Source organism: Schistocerca americana, chromosome 3, assembly GCF_021461395.2.
Source record: "Schistocerca americana isolate TAMUIC-IGC-003095 chromosome 3, iqSchAmer2.1, whole genome shotgun sequence".
NCBI classification, from domain to species: Eukaryota; Metazoa; Arthropoda; class Insecta; order Orthoptera; family Acrididae; genus Schistocerca; species Schistocerca americana.
The window spans coordinates 432,426,653-432,447,915 of record NC_060121.1 but is presented as its reverse complement, the minus strand read 5'-3'; the positions used below and the strand labels follow the sequence as shown (position 1 = coordinate 432,447,915).

The window sequence follows — 21,263 nt, the reverse complement described above, 5'->3', positions numbered from 1 at the left end:
TCACCTGATTTGAATGTTACTATCTGCGGCACAAGGAAACGGAAAGATAAAACAAAATGCTTTGTAGATGAAACAGCAGAAGATGATTCAAAGCTGAAGTCAGATAAAAGTTTTAAACTAAATATTTTCAATGTTATTAGAAACTTAAGTATAGGGTATGCAACCGTAGACAGCATGATGGGATCATTTGATTTCTTTTGGAACTATAGAAGCCTAAACGTTTCTACATTATCAGAGTGCGTAGAAAACATGGCATCTTTGTACAGTGTACAAGTTAATAAGTGGGATTTGAAAGAAGAAGTTTTGCAGTTAAAAAGATGCATGCAGCTACTTTAGGGTCTGAACACTTCCCTCTCTGCTCCTTCTCCATGCTCTCCATAAGTGCAATTGTCCGCAGCTCGTAGTCGTGCGGTAGCCTTCTCGCTTCCCACGCCCGGGTTCCCGGGTTCGATTTCCGGTGGGGTCAGGGATTTTCTCTGCCTCGTGATGACTGGGTGTTGTGTGATGTCCTTAGGTTAGCTAGGTTTAAGTAGTTCTAAGTTCAATTGACTGATGACCATAGATGTTAAGTCCCATAGTGCTCAGAGCCATAAGTGCAATTTTAACAATGTAGTTTATTTCCAAATATAGTGGTAGCTTTACATATTTTCTGCATTTTCCTGTTACCGTTGCCCAAACAGAGCTGACATTCAGCTTTCTTGCAGGAGTTAAGAATTTGAGAACTATAATAAGGCAACAAAGGCTAATTGGTTTATCTCTGATCGCAATAGGGTGTTAGCTCACTCATTAGATTATAAAGGGGTTACAAGAGAGTTCGCATCTAAAAAAAGCTGGTAAGAAAGTATAATTTGGTAAATGTAGAATTTATGTAAACTACGAGCATAAAAAATGTTTCCAGAAAAAAGGTGTCATTTGATTTTTTTATTAACATTTTCTGACCTTATCCAAAATAACGAAGTTTAAATTTTAAATAATTGGGGGAGGAGCCCAAGGAAGCATACCTGCGCCCCGAAAATCCTAGAGCCGGCCCCGTTTACACCATCATGGTCATTGTCGTCGTCGTCGTCGTCATCGTCATCGTCATCATCATCATCATCATCATAGTCGTCGTCGTCGTCGACATCACCATCATTGGTATCACCACCACCGTCATCACCAACAGCACCTCCATTACCTTCATAAAAATTAACAACACCTTCATTATCATCAACACCGTTAACATCAACTCCAATTTCTCGAATCCAGAGCACAGCCATTCGCCATCTCTTCTTGCTGCAGATCTGTTGCTCATGGAATTCTTCCACGCTCATGCTTCATCTTTCCACTTTTCCTGGTCTTATTTACACAATTTTTATTTTTACATCTATCAGGAAAGATGTCCTCAAGCTATAATCCAGGATGTGATGCAACAACACCGCTATAGACCTCAAAGAATTTAGGAATTCATGGGAAGGGGATTAGAACCCTACTCCCTTTTGTATGTGTCAATATCTGAGTCAGTGCCCTACCTCGATCGACGCTCCTTCGTAGCGACGAGTTATAAAAATATTCTTGATGGGCTGCTTTAACGAGCAGCACAGTACAGTGTTTTTGACTAACGGAGGACCGTTGATGGCCGACTGAACACGTACAATTACGCATTATTTCAGCGAAATATTATCTGAAAGAGAGTAGTAGGGACACAACGGCATCGATGTTAACATCTGTGGACTTACTCTGGGAATTATTGTGAAGTGCGTACCAGAAGGTATTTCCCATTATACCGCATTTAAGTGTATCTACCCATTACATCTGTGTGTGCAACGCGGGATGAATGAGTGCTTAAATGCCTCTACGCGTGATGTGATTAGCGTAATCATGTCTTCGTGGTCGCCGCGCGGGGTAGCCGCGCGGTCCAAGGCATCTTATCACTGTCCGAGAGGCTCCTCCCGTCGAAGGTAACGAGTCCTCCCTCGGGCATGGGTGTGTGTGTTGTCCTTAGCGTAAGTTAGTTTAAGTTAGATTAAGTAGTGCGTAAGTTAGGGACCGATGACCTCAGCAATTTGGTCCCGTAAGACCTTACCAAAAATTTCCAAAATTTCTTCGCGGATACTGCGGGAGCTTCACGTAGGCGGTTGTAGTATCCCCATACTCTTTAATACTGGTTCTTGAAACTTCGTAAGTGGGCCTTTGCGGGATAGTTTCCTTACTGGGAGAATAAAGCTTTGGAAAATTATTTAGTTGTTACCAAAATATGCAGTGCATGCACGATGCAGTTACTGTTGTACTTTAACGCAGATCACAAAATTTAGTATTATTTGGTTAACTTTCTTCTGCTTTAGTATTTTACTTTTTCCAACGCAATCTCTAAGTCCACTCGATGTATAAGGTGCTGGTGATTATTGTACATCGTCATTATTCGAAAGCACTGACCGTAAGAAATATTGCATCGACTTCCTTGCACAAGCTGACAGAAAGTATGAAATCGAACTTCATAGAAAAGTACTGCAAATTTTCGACTTTGTATGTGTATAATAGTGAAATGACCTTACAGTATAAGCTACCGGCCGTTTTGGTTCCAAATCATGTGTACACAATCCTGTAACACAGACCTGACATATTAAAACTCATAAACCAGATTAGCGTGTGTAACCCTGAAGCATTCTGCAGATGACTCTAGACCATTTACAAGAAAATTAACTTATTATTCAATAATAATAATAAATTACTCAGAGCAATTACTCACATCTCTTTACACTAATGAAGCACAAGAAAAAGTGAACATCAAAAGAAGACCTCGATTCCCTACATTTCTTTTTAAAAAATGAACAACATTTTCACTATACGCAATCTGTAACATTACATTGAAGATTTACGACATACATCTCATGCAGCATGATCATTTCATCACAACATAGACGATAAATAAAATTTATTACATGTTTGTAGTTACGAGATTCGTTTCACGTCTTTCTTGCAGCGTTTGTCAGTTGAGAGTTTTCAGCATCTCCTTAATACTCTCATATTCGCCACACCAATCTCTGACCACTCGTGCTGCTCATGTTAGTATTCATTCAATATCTCGCGTTAGTCCTATTTGCTATGAGACTCATGCCTTTCAGCAGTGTTCTAGAAGAGGTCCCATGTATGTGTTGTACAGGGAAGGAAGTGGTGGGCACCCTGAATAACATAGGACACAACGGACCACTCAGCTTGAAAACGACCGTTTCGACAACGGAGATCAAAATGTTCATTTTGTCTAATTATCTTGAGAGGAATTCTGACAGAGCCTAGCTCTTCCATAGCAAAGAGATGAAGAGACGAGACCTTAAAGGAACTTCATTGAGTTACTGTTTAGGTATATGATCTCGTATGTTTTCGTAATTTGTATGTGTTAGCACGTTTGTACGACATACCAGGAACCTAGCCAATTTTATTCAAGTAGGATGTAGGAGAGTTGCCATTTAGATTTGTGAACTGAGTGACACTTATGATTTGAAGGTGCGATTGTGTTAGTAACCACAGTTTTATGTACTCCAGATGGCTCTATGACTGTAAAAATCAAAACCTATACAATAATATAAATATAGTCGATGAGGATTGCGAATAAAAACTAGAGAGCAGACGGGAGGAAGTTTCACAAATAAATTTTCAGTTATTTTTCTTACTTTTAAAAGCACAGTGATTTCAGATTATGGAAAGAACTAGAGCATCGTTACTGTTTCTAGGTCACCAGTTCTCTCAACGCAGGAAAACATTAACGTAAACTGCTACGAACTTTCAAATGATTCCTGACAACGCAGCTACGCCATCTCTGCTTTTCTGGTTACTGTTTTATCCGTGTCCCCTAGAGCAGAGTCACGGGAGTCAGATAAAAATGATTGTCAGGAGTGGGATTCGAACCCACGCCCACAGAAGTGGACTGCGACCTGAACGCAGCGCCTTAGACCGCTCGGCCATCCTGACACCTATGCCTAAACAACTACTAGAAAGTTTCTCTCGTATTCCACTTTCGAGCTGTGACAGGCGAGAAAATCAGTTGCGACGGCAGAGCGAGTGCCGAGGTCAGCGTACGTGCGGTGTGGCAGGCAGAGCGAGCACTGTCGTGCTGTGGTTGTTGCGCTGCGCTGTGGCGTTGCGCAACGATGGGCGTAAATACTCAAGACAAGCAGTGCAGCCAGGCGGTGTGGGACGAGTCTGGGCTAAACTGCTATTTACGGGAGAGGTGTAGAATCGGACCTCTTGAAAAGCTACATTTCCACTTCAAATACGTATTCCTACTTCGGTTATTAAACTCGCTGCTTTGTAATTGACTCTGGCGTTTTATCATCATAGATGCAAATTTCTGTTGTCTTCAGTTCAGCAGGGAAAGAATGAATAAATAACGTACAGGACTGCAAACAAAGGTCCGCGTACAAAACTGAAACTGAATGACGCAGATGTTCTGGAATTGGGAAGCGGTTTTAAGCAGTTCTGAGCAAACATACAGTTATCTACAGGCAACAAGGGCTAGTCTGTTACACATGATTACTAAGGCGAATGAGAATCTATTCTGTTATTAATTGCTATTACTATTAACCATTTCTACTACTACAACTAATACTGGTACTACTACTACTATTATTATTATTACTATTATTAATATTAACGTTGCTTAGGAGAAAATTTTAGTTCTGCTTACAATGAAATTACAAAAAGGTTATCAGTAGGAGGTAAAGACTTTGGGCAAGAAATTAACATTTAAAATTGCTCTATATGTTCTGCCTTTAAACACACGTGGGATCGCATTGTAGGACTTCCTGAGGCGTGGAGGAAAAGTCAAGTGGTTCACTGCAGGATAATTTCCAAATTTTACAGCTAACTTTCGGAGACGAAAGTAGCACGAAAACTAAGTGTCTTGAAAATGGCAAGAAAGTCTAATAATTAGAATCTGTATTTAACACAGAATACTTTTCAGTAAACAGTACACAGTATCCGAGATTTACGGCAACTTACTGGGTTAACAGACATTTGCGATACCGCCTTCTTTTCCATAGGGATTATATCGATTTTCTGCTGCAAACTGTGAGAGTCATATTTCTCACACAATTACGCAATACACTGGTGCAGTTACGAAATTCTCTATCTTTCCAAATGTGTCCATAACGTAATAATAATTTTCTTACATGTTTCCTTAAGATAATGATGTGCTATGAAAATTTGTTATCCTACAAATTTTACTGTGTATAGACGTAGATTCAACATAGAATGTATATCTATGCAAGATGTACTCTGCTTTTTATTTTTTGTTATATAAATCATAACAAATATCACGTGGATCAAGTATTCTTCTACATGTAATTTGTTTAATGTTCCGTGTAAATGTAGTGATCAGTAAAGAGGAACACACCTAACTTTTTCATAAATACCTTTATATTTCGTAAAAAGGCTAAATATTTATTGTCTTTTACGTGTAGTATATTTCATAATTTCCAAAGTTGTATTTCATAATTATTTTAAACAATCTATGTTACTTTTTTTTCTTTATATTATTTGTAAACATCAAGAGTTGCAGTTCCGTTTCATCGGTTCACTTACTGAATAACAGGCAGTTAATGTAATTATTTATTTGAACATTTACCGCTTCTGCAACGTACCAGAAGCTCATGTTCTTATATGTAAAGATGAGATTCGCACCGAACGCGAGCACTTCAGATAAGACACTTCACTTGCTACTTAAGTGCAGACACTTCTTGTCAGATCTTTTTCGGACTTCTAATATAGTGCGCAGCTACTCTTTGTTTGGTGTCTATGAAAATGTCGTCTGTGTAGAAACTCTTACCAGTACTTAAAGACGGGTTTTTACTACCATGATAAATCGGTATGTAAAATACATCTTGTGCAGTGAGAGTGTGAAAACGCGTTTACACTTGAATTTATAACAACCTGGACCTCTAGAGAGAATACGACGAGCCTTGGTTTTGGGAATGCAGCAATGGTGAGTATCATTTTTACCCACGTTATCATTCATCTTCGAACTTAATTTTGTCCCTTTTCATGTGAACTGCGTGTGTACTGAAACAGCAGTTAATAGTGCTAGACGATTACGTCATAACGACACTAATTTGCAACAGCGAATTTTACGCAGAAAAGTAATGAGAAACATTATAAGTAGTACCGATTTATGTGGTGCCGGGGTTCGTACACTGGACTCGTACTGAGGAGGAGAACCGTTCAAATGCGTCCAGATTTGGGTTTTCCGTGATTTCCCGTAAATTGCTCTAGGCAAATGGCAAGGTGGTTCGTTTTAAAGAGCACGGCCGACTATCTTCCTTACTAGAATCACAGAGGGGTCATGTGCAGAGGCGAAATGCGAGTTGTAGCGCCATCGCGACCCTTCTCGTCAAGTTACACTGCATCGAAGCTTGTAGACACACGGCGCACACGTGCGTAAGTCATAGCAGGCACAATCGAGATATCCCATATTTTAGTGTGTTATTGCTGTTACTATTACTGTGGTTTACATTAGTTAGATCAGGAGTTTTCAAAGTTTTCCTTCTACGGAACACTTTGAGAATTTTTGTACTTTGATGGAACATCTTGTTTATTTTGAAGGTTAACAAAATTAAAAATGTTTGTTTTATTCATCACTTACTTAAATTTTAAATCATAATTAATAACATGGAAAACAATGAAATTAAAGAAAAATAATCAATATCATTAGAATGTCGAAATAGCAAACCGGCGTGTTATTAATAGTTTTTCGCAGAGTACTTATTAGTTTCTCACGGAAATCAGTGTCCTGAGGAGCACAGTTCGAGAAACCTTGATTTAGACTACATTTTTCTATAATCGGTGAAATGCTAGTGTAAGTTTTCCGAAGGACGTCAGCCTTTTTCACCATGTCCTCAGAGGGCAGTGTTCTAGACCTATGGTTGTGGGGTGGCAGGAGAGCCAACACCGGTATACTAGAGGAAGCCGCAAGGCACGCGTTTTAGCTCACGCAGGCTGGCGTGAGGTCTGGAACAGGACAAGGAAATTAGACTTTAGAAAAACGGACGTAGCAGGTGGAATACTTAACTGTAATCCATTAATGATGAGCGTCGCTCTTGACTGTACATGACTCAGTATCAATAGTAACTGGTAATGGCGCCTTGTTAGGTCGTAGCAAATGACGTAGCTGAAGGCTATGCTAACTATCGTCTCGGCAACTGAGAGCGTATTTTGTCAGTGAACCATCGCTAGCAAAGTCGGTTGTACAACTGGGGCGAGTGCTAGGAAGTCTCTCTAGACCTGCCGTGTGGCGGCGCTCGGTCTGCAGTCGCTGATAGTGGCGACACGCGGGTCCGACGTATACGTTCGGACCGCGGCCGATTTAAAGGCTACCACCTAGCAAGTGTGGTGTCTGGCTGTGACACCACACCTATAGTACGTAGAAACCCCTACAATGTCATTTCAAACTCTTTAACTGTGTTAATAGTTTTTTTCCTATTCTGGAAAGTTGTGTTACAACATTTAACTTTTTTTCAGTTTTTATCTTTTGTTCACTCTCCGTTCGCGTACTTCGTTTGCACTTTTTCCCTTTTCGTTAACTTTCATTCTGATGAAAGTGGGTGTCCTTACAAACATATTACAGCAAGGTCCTCGATTCCTGCGCAAACTCTTCCTTCACGTGCGCGTACACCATAATTACTCTACCACACAAACATTGGGGTTACACTCTTCTGGTGTGAGACTTTTCCGGGAGGGGTCCACTGGGGGCTGAAACGCACAATAACCCTGGGTTCAGTGTGGGGCGGCGGTGGGGTACGTGGACTGTTGTAGCCTATTGTAGGGTTGTGTACAACTGCGGACTACGGCTGGGACAAAGCCTCTCTGTCGTTCCTAGGTCCCCAGTTCAATACAATATCACATTTTTTCTCATTCTTGCATGTACTACATGACAGGATTTCACTCGCATCACAGCTGTAAATCAAAGACTAAGTCGTAGATAATCAACATGTAGTCGCAGCCTCAGAAATATCTTCAGAGGACCAGTTAGTACACTGTCCTTTCATAACCACTTGTTGCTGACAGTCAAAAAAAGAGCCCCGAATCACTTTTTGTAGATGTTTTAATTTCAGTAACTCACCGCTAACATCGAGAGATGATCCTCTAAAATTTCTCTTTCCGTAATTTCTAGTTATTGGGGTCAACAGGCATTCACGTATTCACTGCAGTGTTTTTTCACGGTTAAAATTTTGTCTGGTAATAGTTTCTTCATTCACTTGGTAAATATCTACCTGTAAAATAACTTCTTCTTTGCGGCTGCTTCGTTTTCATGCCCGAATATTTGTCTCATTATTAGCACATTACTACGCCCTAAATAAGCGCCGGAGGATGGTACATTTTGAGTTTGAACAGCATCTGTCTTCAACTTGCATTTCGAAGTAATGTTTAACAGTTCACTTCTCAGATCCCTTCCATAATCCGAATCAGTACAATGTATTGAACGGACACGAGTACTTTCAACTGAAAACGAATTTGCACGTTTACAAGCATTTTTCCACTTTCGTTTCGTCTCATTGTTTTTGGTAAACATATGAAACTTAATTTCTAAATTACTTACTTACTTTTCTTCTTTGTTTAGTACAACTGGCGATCGCACAGCAAACCATTATTTTTCTCTTCAATATTTACTTTAAAAATCCATCAATAAACTGATAATTACGGCGTAACTCTGTACCCAATTGTCAGTCACTAATAAAAATTCACGCTGCCGTAAACGACCTCGTTTTCACTCGCAAACCCAATTACAACACAATACGTTATGGCAGATTCGGACTACTGAGCGCTGGTTGGGTTCACCGTGACATCAGCTGTGCGGCTTGTTATTGCGGATATACCTTGTGATCCCTACCGTGTATTCCAGTATGTGTGCCCTGCCCCATCCTTGCATCATCGCAAGACAGAGCTTCGTCTCTGATGACCTCATTGTCGACGGATAGTTAAACCATTATCCTCCTTCCTTCCCTTCCAGCAGCTTGTGTGAGGGCCTGCACACGCAGATGGCATTACCACCTGACCTCTAAAACTCTAGTCAGGTGGATGCACACATTCCCAGGTCGACCGTACCGGCTACCGACAATAAATCCGAGGCGTCTCGTAAGTCCACAGGTAGATCAGACATTCCAAAATGAGATGTTACTATTATAGCTCATAAAAAATGCGTGACGCGTCGTTTTCCCATATTTTTCTATTAATGCGATATCTTGGATGTTACGCTATAGTGATATACTGAGTACTGACGTAAATATGTTATTATTATATTAAAAGGTTTTGAATATTTTACTGCTACTGTTATTAAAATCGTAGTCACCTGCGACCTGTTAAAAGTGTGGGTGACTGCAAGTAAGGGGAGGTGAGAACAGTAACAAAAAACCCTCCCAAGATCCGCATAATCAGAACCATAATCATGCCTAAGAGGATGCAGGGCAGTAGTTCTGCAGACACAGGCTACTGAGGACAGCTGCATAAAACTAGTCTGCAGGTTGAATGTCTCAAAACCATTTAAACATCATGATTTGCATTGCCTGTATGGTATGAAACACTTCCATGAATCTGGTGTGTTTCACACTAACTTATTTTCGGGGCAATATAGAGTGAGTCAAATAAAAGGCGTCCATACCTTGGGGGCAAGAGCGGCCACCCCTCCCCCTAGTTCTTAGCTGTTGTTGTTGTTGTGGTCTTCAGTCCTGAGACTGGTTTGGTGCAGCTCTCCATGCTTCCCTATCCTGTGCACGCTTCTTCATCTCCCAGTACTTACTGCAACCCACATCCTTCTGAATCTGCTTAGTGTATTCATCTCTTGGTCTCCCTCTACGATTTTTACCGTCCACGCTGCCCTCCAATGCTAAATTTGTGATCCCTTGATGCCTCAGAACATGTCCTACTAACCGGTCCCTTCTTTTTGTCAAGTTGTGCCACATACTCCTCTTCTCCTCAATTCTATTCAATACTTCATCATTAGTTATGTGATCTACACACCTAATTTTCGGCATTCTTCTGTAGCACCACATTTCGAAAGCTTCTAAATGGTTCAAATGGCTCTGAGCACTACGGGACTCAACTTCTGAGATCATTAGTCCCCTAGAACTTAGAACTAGTTAAACCTAACTAACCTAAGGACATCACACACATCCATGCCCGAGGCAGGATTCGAACCTGCGACCGTAGCGGTCTCGCGGTTCCAGACTGCAGCGCCTAGAACCGCACGGCCACTTCGGCCGGCTCGAAAGCTTCTATTCTCTTCTTGTACAAACTATTTATCGTCCATGTTTCACTCCCATACATGGCTACACTCCATACAAATACTTTCAGAAACGACTTCCTGACACTTACATCTATACTCGATGTTAACAAAAGGAAAAAAAAAATATATCGTAGTCGCGTGTTTTCCTTTCAAGAAAATGATTTGAAAGTCGTTATTATATGGGTTTTAATAGGGCCGTAACTAGAACTTCTTTATGGCTACCTACAAGTCGCAATGCGTCTTCCAAAATATTAAAAATACTCCATACCTCCAAGTCTCCCCTACCCCCCCCCCCCCCTTACATACAAACTATCGTATGGGCGCCCTTGAGTCAAATAACAATACAGTACTAAGAGTGGTTTTCTCGAACCTAACCTCATCGCTTACCCTTCTAATATTGGCCTCAGTTACGTGGATGTTCCGACAGTCCGTGGAGACGGCCGAGCATGGTGGTTGTATTTCATTCCGTTCCTGTGTTGGTTACTGGTTCTTGGATGCTTGTCTATGGACTCAGTCTTCTATTAATTGATCACAATATTACTGTACCTGGGAATGCTGTCGCTTCGGTCGGCTTATCGTGAGTTTTCGTCATGATTTTCCACGAGGACACGCAGAATCACTTGACAGAATATGCACTGCTGCCTCAAAATCATTCACAGTGCGAAGCGTTTTCCTCAGCTGCTGCTATACTTGTTTACTGAGCGTCACCGCGTATTTCCGATAATGGCCACGGAGGACCAAGTGCAGCAATATCATCATGGTAGAGTAGAGACTTGCTTGTGACCGTCACGTGGTTGGATGTCTTGCAAGGTTAGGGACGAGCGCCTGTGTATGCTTGTTTCACGGTCCGGGGAGCCTAGACCGCTATCTTGTTTCTGTTTGTTGCCAGGCACGTTTACATTTAAGGGCAGTTCTTCTCGAGCGGTCGCCAGTTGTCTCGCCTGAAGCACACTAATGTTCTTCCGAAAGCTCCTGCGCGTAAGTGAACTGGGTGTTTTCTTCAACATTCGTGGCGGAAGGACTTAACTGTTTTTGTGTTGTTTTCATGATCGGGCTGCCAGCTTTCATGTTGTCTGCCGAGCTACACGTCACGCAGGTACGAGGTACGTGGCTGACTATCGTAAATTACTAAGTCCTTTAAATTAGGTATCTGTTGCGCAGCAGTGTATTTTGAAGCGAAAACCACTATTCGCTCGTCGGTTAAACGTTCTTGTGAGACAAAATACCGTTAAATTTGAACTGCTATAATCTACGATACTAATATTTTGTTAGCAAAGGGTGAGCCCACGACGGATATACAGTATCATGTTTGTACGTATTTGTTGCGCAATATTTGTTTGGCCTGTGACGTCATAGTAGCAATGTAGGCAAATGCGGTTGATGATTAGTAATTAAGTTTTGTGTGAAGTTATAGTATGGTACATCGTGGAATCACGTTTGCAAGGTGACCATAAAAACTTCCCCTGACCGACTTCATTGATACTGACAGAGAGTGTAAGGCACGACTAAGAGTTCAACATTCATATGTAAACAGGAAGATGCAGCACCCAAACCGTTTGCTAGAAAATCGAGTTTGAAAATTTTAGGCCCGCATATATAGTGTGTGTGGTCGCCACCGCTAAAGGGCTTAGAAGCTAAGGGAGTAAACGGTAAGTTTCAGGAGAGCGAGGTCCTTCGATAGAATCTGGCTACCGGTACTTTTTTTCCATTCTCACGTTATTCAGCAAACGTGGTGTAATCCCGTCCAGACATTCTCTACTGGTGCAGCCTTTCGACATATATTTTTAATGTAGACGAAGACCTTATAAAATAACTACAAAATTGCTCGTACATTATCGAACTGAATAGAGAGACAGCTTCTAGAGAAGATAGCATAAAAATTCAATGAATCGTTCATCATTAGTCGTCTATGCCAATATTCGGTGGTATGCTTCGATATGCGTGGTACGCCGCTAAATGACACGATGGCCGACAACCGTTTATAAATGTAAACCAAATTTGTTTTGCAATAGACACATTCGAAAACCATACATATGCAAAAATTCAGCATTCATCACACATGTTGTACGTCGTAATATTTATTGTTCTCAGTGTTTCTATGATAAGTATCCTTTTGATTCCTGCAATGCTCCATAGGTTACATACTGCCACAAACGTAGATACAATAATGTAAATGAAATAACTGCACTGATTTGATCAAAAGTTCTCGTGCATAGTTTTTTTAATTCCAGTTTCCTTACAAAGAAAATGTTTTCTACTTTTTCAGGATAAATATCATGTAAAGAATAAATGATTCAGTAAATTTGACAATTTTCACAGTCATAAATCTGTTAGAATTATGTGGGTATGAGAAAGAGGTACCAGCAGCGAGGTTTGAACCAGAGGCCTCGCGCTTATGAAGCTACGCTTTTACTCGCTCGGCTGAGGACTGCTTGAATACTGGCGAGCATACGAAGTATACAAGCACACCTAAATTTTTCAAACTCCACGTTCTCCGAATCGGTTACGTCTTCCTGTTTATGTATGTTGAAGTTCTAGTTGTGTCCCGCGCACCCTGTCAATATGAATCGAATCGGTGAGGGCAAGTTCCTACGGTAGTCTTGTTAGCTTGCACTTCGATTCCGGCGTCATTGGGAAGGGCTTACGGAGCGGTTCTAGGAACCAAAATGAGACAAAGAAAATATTGGCCGAAACATAGTGACAATGTATATTAAACTGAAAAATACTAAATAATGGAAGATTTCCTCTCATATGACTCGTAGAATATGCTCGGAAGTATAGAAAAGTCAAGTCAGAGAAACGCTCGCTTCGAAAGGAATCCAAAAAACCTAAAATGTATAGTGTTGAACGAATGTGAAAGCAACAGCAGCGCGGGGAAAATAAAAACAAAAAAAGGCACAAAGCTGTTGCGTAGGTGGCCCATCTATCGAACTGCGGCCAGCGATAGTCCAAACGTCTATGGATTATGTGCAGGCCTCGATTGAAGGCAATACACAAGACACTGATGACATAGTCATAGATAGCAACGTGATAGCGTCAGACGAGCATGTATCGCGAGCACCAAATATAGTCATATTGTCAACCGACGTTGAGACGCCGGGGCTCATTGCGCGTATGCCAGTGGAGGGTGACACGATGAACTGTGATGTTATTCAGCAATCGAACACAGCTGGATAATCGTCGGAGAGCGGTGCATACACACTTTGCGCACACTTCAGCGCAAACGACTTCGACTTTGCGTGCCATGTGTGCAACCATTTATGGTTTCAGCTCGATTCGAACGAGGTTAAGGCAAGACATCGGTCAGTACTGGAAGATGCACTCCACTGTACTATGCAGGAATTCACAGCATGCAGCAGTTGTGATAGGGGGTCTCGATGGAGGGCGGTTGCCCATCCTTGACATGTGGTAAGGCTTCTTGTACCCACTGATATCAACTAACCTGCCAATGTTGGACACCATCATAGTTAGACTGACATCACTATTGCTACATACGATAAAATTGTTTTTCATCTAATTACGGAGATAGACAATAACTTACATCCTACTATGCATCACTTAGTATGATTTTATTCCGATATTTTCACGAAAAATCTACGGCGCAAACCCCAACTGTGCACACAAGATTTTTGTGGGGCTATTTTTGTAAATTTCACGACAATGTTATTGTTGTTTTTGTTGTTGTGGGCCAGCCGGTGTGGCCGTGCGGTTCTAAGCGCGTCAATTTGGAACCGCGTGACCGCTACGGTCGCAGGTTCGAATCCTGCCTCGGGCCTGGATGTGTGTGATGTCCTTAGGTTAGTTAGGTTTAAGTAGTTCTAAGTTCTAGGGGACTGATGACCTCAGTAGTTAAGTCCCATAGTGCTCAGAGCCATTTGAACCATTTTTTTGTTGTTGTGGTTGTGGTGGTGGTGGTGGTGGTCTTCGGACCGAAGTCTGGTTTGGTACAGCTCTCCATGCTACTCTATCTTGTACAAGCCTTATATTTCAGAATAACTACAGCTATTACATCATTCTGAATCTTCTTACTGTATTCATCTCTTGGTCTCCCTCAATTTTATCCCACGCACTTCTCACCAACACTTAGTTTTGGTGATGTCTTCATGTCTTAGAATATTCCCTATCAACCGATCGCCCCTTTTAATCGAGTTATACCACAAATTTCTTTCCAAACCAGTTCTATTCAGTACCTCCCCATAGGTTACATGACCTACTCATCTAATATTCATCATTCTTTTCTATCACTACATTTCAAAAGCGTCAGTGTGGTCTCGTTTGTTCCTACATTTCTCTAGAACGCAAACTGATCTTCCCCGAGATCGGCTTCTACAAGTTTCTCCATTATTCGGTAAACAATTCGTGTTCTTATTTTGCAACCAATACTTACTAAACTCATAGTTCAGTAATATTCACACTCGTCATCATATGTGTTCTTTGAAACTGGAATTATTACATTCTTCTTTAAATATGAGGCTATTTCGTCTGTCTCATACATCTTGCACACTAGATGGAATGGTTCTGTTATGGGTCCACCCAAATGTTGCCTAGGTTGTTTCAAGTAATTTGCAGAAGTTTCGCTGGGAAGCCCTTACACGCCCTCCATACAATCCCCATCTCTTCCCATGGGATTCCCATATTTTTGGACCCCTGAAGAATATCAGACATGGAATTCGACTTGCTTCGAACGAAGAGGTGTACATGCTGGGTACAGTCCTAGTTCCATAGGCAACAACAAACATTTTTCCATGAAGACAATTACCGTCTTGTCGCACTGTTGGATTAATCTGTTAACGTTTGAAATTATTTACTTTTTTCCATTTGTCTCATTTTCATTTGATTGCTCCTTACAGAGTACGCCTGAACCAGTATGTGCGAGCAAAGGTTTGAGGGATGCTGAACACCCACTGTGGAACAACAGCCGTTGCTCAGTGACCGTATTTTTTGTGTCCTCAATCTTTCTGAATATTTTGATGCGGTGTGTCACGATTTCCTCACCCTCTACAGTTCCCTCTACTGCCATGGAAGTTATTCCCTGATGTCGTAACATGTGTCCTATCATCCTGTCCATCCTGTCTTGCTTCACTCTTCAATTTTACAGAGAATTTCCTAATTTCTTATTTATTTAGTCACTTCATTACCAAGGGGAGGGGTTTGAGATGAGGGTGATTCTGGATAAACGAAGATGTTTGATACACTATGTTTTCTTAGAGAAAATGTCCTTGTATAATTCATTAAGTGTTGCACACATTGTCTTGTTGCACAATGTTGCGTATTCTGTTAAAATATTCTCTTCATCGTTTACTGTTTTTGTGTGTGGTAGTTATCCTCTGTTGTAAGTTTTTGGTGGAAACTGTTACCGTCTCTGAGGATCTTGACATCAGTTTCACTATTATTTAGGTAATAGTTTCCTGTATGAGATTACGTGCAGAAGTGAAGTGTGTATTCCAATTTTTTAAGGCTCTGAAGTGCGTAGAACACGTAGTTTTGAAGTTTATGCATGTCTGGCTAATGTAAGCAGACTGGCATTAACGACAAGTTAATTGATAGATTGCAGCTTTGCTGAATTTGTCTGAAGAGGTGTTGTTGGTGTTAACATTTTCTACACTGCATTATTTGTTAGGAGTAACATTTTTAGTTCTTGTATTTTCAGTAGGTATTTTTGTTGCTGTATGTGCCAAACAGTATACGTTGTAACGTGTTTCTTTTCCTCTGTGTTCTCTGTGATTGTCATGTGTTGATGTTCCTGACTTTCTGTTGTGGCTGGTAATTTATATTTGCTACGGCATTTCTCCAGTCTGGTTTTTATTGTTTAGTTCGCATATTGTTTGTATATTGTATCAATTGTCTCTGGCTGTCTGGTATGATGCGATTAATTCATGTGTGTAGACGATTCTGTCTAGAAGAGCTGTGTTAATTCTGCACAGCATGTACCTAAAGCTTGAATATTTTGTGTGTCAGTGAGTGAGTGGACTGTGAATGGTTGTACTTGTGGTTGTGGGTTTTCTGTGTATCCCAAAGATATATTTGTTGCTGACTCTGTGCAATGTGATGTCTAGGAAGTTTCATTTGATGTCTGCTTTTGTCTCTGTGGTAAAACTTAATTATAGGCTGGACCTTTCTTCAGTTTACTGTGTAGCTGATTTATCCGTGTATCTGTTTTATCTACCAAACAGATGATGTCATCTGCTCAGTGATGTTAGCACCTGCATAATGACTAGGTTAAAGAAGTTACACACTAGCATCTCACTCCTGTAGAAATGGTATGAGAAGAGGAGGAATTGTTACATATATTAACCTAGAACACACATTCAAAAACATTGAGACAAGATTTCGTTGCGATCAGCACATGGAAGTACGCGCTTGTGATTTAATACTGAAAAAGTAATTCACTTTTCATTTTAATTGCATGCGGATCCCTAGTGGCAAGTTTTGAATTATTTATAAGAAATTTCGATTCCTTACTATGCAGTCTGACAGACAGCACCAACATATAACCTGTGGTGATATCAGTGTAGATGTAGTTCTATAAGTTACTACTTTTATTTAACTTTATTGTCAAAGCATCTGAAGAATTTCACTGTTATACTTTCAGGTTTTTCGTTTAGCATTTTCCCTTCTTATTTCATGCAATGTGTATATGTTTCCAGTTCTTCTAACAAATCCATTTCATGCCCTTTATTTAGTCGGTGGAGTACTTCGACGTTTTGCTCTACTTTTCCATATGGGTGTCCTGTATTGTGTATGTGTGTAGCTATTGCTGATGCTGTGTGTCTGTTGTGTGTTAGGCTTTAATGTGCTCTGTTTACCTGGTATTGAAATTTCGGCCAGTTTGTCATAAGTAAAACATGGAGCATTTCTGGCACGTTACTTTGTATATTCCAGGCTGAGTATGGGTCATGATTACACTTTATATTATGTATTCGTTTTTGTTGCACTTTATTTGATGTAGAAAACCCAACTTTTACATTGTGATTTTTGTGAATATATCGCAGAAGATAGCAAATACTCTCCACTGGTGAAATTAAAAGCAAGGGTGGTAACAGTAAGAGAGCAATGGGAATTGCACTGTTAAATGCGGAGCAGAGAGCGGATAGATGGAAGAAGTACGTTGAAGGACTTTTGGAGGGGGAAGTCATGTCCGACGACGTGATAGGAAGAAAGACTAAAGAAAAATCAAGGATTTGTTGACCTGGAAAAACGGTCGACAATGTAAAATGATGCAAGATGTTCAGAAAAATAGGGGTAAGCTGTAAAGAAGGAAGGGTAATTTGCAATATGTACTTGGACCAAGAGGGAATAATACGAGTGGAAGACAAAGAACGACATGGTCGGATTAAAAAGGGTGTAAGACAGGGTTGAAGTCTTTCGCCCCTACTATTCAATCTATACATCGAAGAAGCAATGTTGGAAATGAAAGAAAGGTTCAGAAGTGGAATTGAAATTCAAGGTGAAAGGATGTAATGATACGATTCGCTGACGACATTGCTGTCCTGAGTGAAAGTGAATACGAATTACGTAATCTGCAGAATGGAATGAAGTCTAACGAGTACAGAATATGAGTTTACAGTAAATCGAAGAAAGATGAAAGTAAAGAGAAGTAGTAGAAATGAAAATTGTGAGAAAATTAGGGTCAGGACTGGTGACAGGAAATAGATGTAATAAGGAATTCTGATACCTAGGTAGCAAATCAAACCATGGCAGATGGAGCAAGGACATCAAAAGCATATTACACTAGCAAAAAGGGCTTTCTTAGCCAAGAGAAGTCTACTAGTATCAAACATAGACCTTAATTTGAGGAAGAAATTTCTGAGACTATACATCTGGGGCACAGAATTATTTGGTAGTGAAACATGGATTGTGGAAAAACCAGAAAAAAGAATCGAAGCATTTGAGAAGTGGTGTTATAGGAGAATGATGAAAAGTAGATGGACTGATAAGGTAAGGAATGAGGAGTTTCTCTGGAGAATCAGCGAGGAAAGAATTATACGGAAAACACAAAAATGAAGAAGAGATAGTATGGTAGGACATCTGTTCGGCACCAGACAATAACTTTCATGCTACTGGAGGGAGCTGTAGAAGGTAAAAATTGTAGAGGAAGGCAAAGGATGGAATACACCTAGCAAATAACTGAGGACGTAGGTTGCAGTTGCTACTATGAGATGAAGAGTTTGGCACAGGAGAAGAATTCGTGGCAGGCCGCACCAAACTAGTCAAAAGACTGATGACTCAATAAATAAATAAATGAAAAAGACTCCAGAACAAATGTTAAAAGAATACTTCACAACAAATGGTCTAGGATGAAATTTGTAATTAACGAAATGCTAACAAAAAATTAATATAATCCATGATAAATTCATATCATTATTTGAAAATAGCTTTCCACATGAGGTAATCAGAAACGACACTAAACAACCATGTAAAAGCTATGAATCACTAGAGAGCTTAAAGTATCTTGTGAAAGAAAAATGGAAGTGTATGGGATAGGTTGACAATACATCCTGTAATAGTTGTGCACTATATAAGCTATTCAATATCATATGAAAATTAATTAAAAATCAACAAACATGCATATTACGCCATAAATCTGTAATAATGCCAACAGACTCAGGGATATATGGAGTGTAGTGAAACGTGGGACAAGACAACTGGCCACACAACAGAATAATATCGCTATTAGATGAAAGGTCTATGAATGATGATACACAGATGGCTGATATGTTTAATAATTGTTTCTTAAATACAGTGGAAAGTATTGGGACAGACACTTCCAGACAAAAAAATCACACCAATAGGTTGAAAAAGTAAATTGTGATCCCATGATACATCACCAACTTCTCCTTCTGCAATTAGGAAATGTAATTCTCTCAAAATTAAAAACTCATTATCGATATGAAGGTTTTCGCAACAGAGTACTAAAATTTTTTTGCTATATAATCGACTTACACGAAATATGTAATGTATCACTAACTAAATGCTTTTTTCCAGAAGAATTGAAGTATGCTATTCTTGAACCCACCCAAAAGAAATATAACAGGCCAGATGTCAATAACTACCACCCGTATAACAAATGACAGTTTCCATAAGTATTGAGGAGGTAATGTATTCTTCAAAACTATTCCACTTGAGTAACGATAATATCCTCAGTAAATCATAGTTTGGATTTCAGAAGGGTTCTTATACTGAGAATGCCATTTAATGTTCACTGTAAAAATTTTAGAAGCATTAAATAACAAATTAACAGCAGCTGGTTATTTCTGCAACCTATCTAAGGCGTTAGACTGTGTAGACCGCAATATTCTCGTAGATAAACTGAAGTTTTCTGGGATTCATGACATAGACGACCATTGGATAATGTCATATATAACCAACCTTGCCCTGGTGATAACACCAGTTCCCGTCAGATCACCTGAGTTAAGCACTGTCAGAGTTGGCTAGCACTTGGATAGGTTACCGTCTGGTCTACAGAGCTCTTTTCGCAAGTGGGGTGCACACAGCCCTTGTGAGTCCAATTGAGGGGCTATATGACTGAGAAGTAGCGGCTCTGGTCACGAGAACTGACAACAGATGGAAGAATGGTGTACTGCCCACATGCTTCTCCATATCCGCATCCAGTAACACTATTAGGCTGAGGATGACACAGTTTGTGGTCAGTACCATTGGGTCTTCCAAGGCTTATTTGGACAGAGTTTAGAAGCATGTATAACCAAGAAAACACAGAAATCTGTACTTAGTCATTCAGCCAATGAAATCAGGAAGGTTCTACTGACTGGAGAGAAATCCTGTAAGATGTCCCCCATGGCTCAATCTTATGTCCATCATAGTTTGTCATCTGTGTAGATAATCTGCCATATAATACACAACATGCAAATAAGCTATTTTTGTCGGTGGTACTAGTATTGTAGTCAGTCCAAGCATACATAAAGCAACAGAAGAAATGGCAAACATTATTCTTAAAAGTATCATTGACTTGTTTTACTCAAATTGTCTCACTCACAATGTTTAGAAAACACAACACATTCAATTCTGCACATTTAGAATAATTAATGCAGTGATTAGTATGATCAATGGTGAGGAAATATAGTGGAAGCTTAAAAATTGTTGTTTGTCCACATTCATGGCTATTTAACCCATAAAAAGTACTTTTGCAAGTCCGACAACAACTAAGTTCAGCTACATTTGCAGTTAGAATAATTGCAACTCTTGAGGAGAGAAAAATCAATAAATCAACATATTTTCATTCATCTGTGTCATATGGTGACATCTTCATTGCTCAAAAATGTGATGTAAGGATAATATGTGGTGCTCACCCATTATCATCTTGTTGACATCTGTATAAGGAGTTAGGCATTCTGACCACTGCTTCACGGTATATTTATTTCGTTATGAAGCATGTTGTAAATAATCCACTGCAGCTTAAAAGGAACAGTGATGTACATAGTTATAATACCACAATGAAAATGGCTTTAATTACCTCATATTAACGTTTCTACCACAAAAAGTGGAGCACAACGCTGCAACTAAAATTTTGATCACTAATAAAGTGATATAAAATTTCTGACTGACAGTTACGTAAAATTTTAAAACAAACTGAAAACTCCTTCTGTTCTGTAGAAGAATTTCTCTTATTGTAAAGTGTGAAAGATGCTCGGCAGGAATTACTAAATCACATCTGTATACTTAAAACACACACACACACACACACACACACACACACACACACACACACTTGTACATGGTCATCATGTATCTATATTTATAAAAAAATTGTGATTTGAATGTAAAATGACTCATTCCATATTATTATGATTTATGGTTCAATTGATCCATATAACAAGACTAAATAACTAATAGACCTTTTATTGTACAATGTCACTGAATAATTTGTTTTGTATGGGGTCCAGAAATATATTGACAAGGAGGCCACTGATGGATTATCCTATTGGAAGGTCTCCTTCTTGTGAATAGAACTGTCATGCACTAGCGTTTGTCCTCACCATGGCAACCACTAGTTCGA

At 39.9% G+C, this 21,263-nt stretch overlaps 1 non-coding gene across 1 annotated transcript; it reads right to left on the bottom strand.

The window, feature by feature from the left end:
* Window positions 1–3,861: 3,861 nt before the first annotated feature.
* Window positions 3,862–3,945, bottom strand: Trnal-cag. Its single transcript has one exon. It is a non-coding gene; the product is annotated as a tRNA-Leu (tRNA).
* Window positions 3,946–21,263: the final 17,318 nt, after the last annotated feature.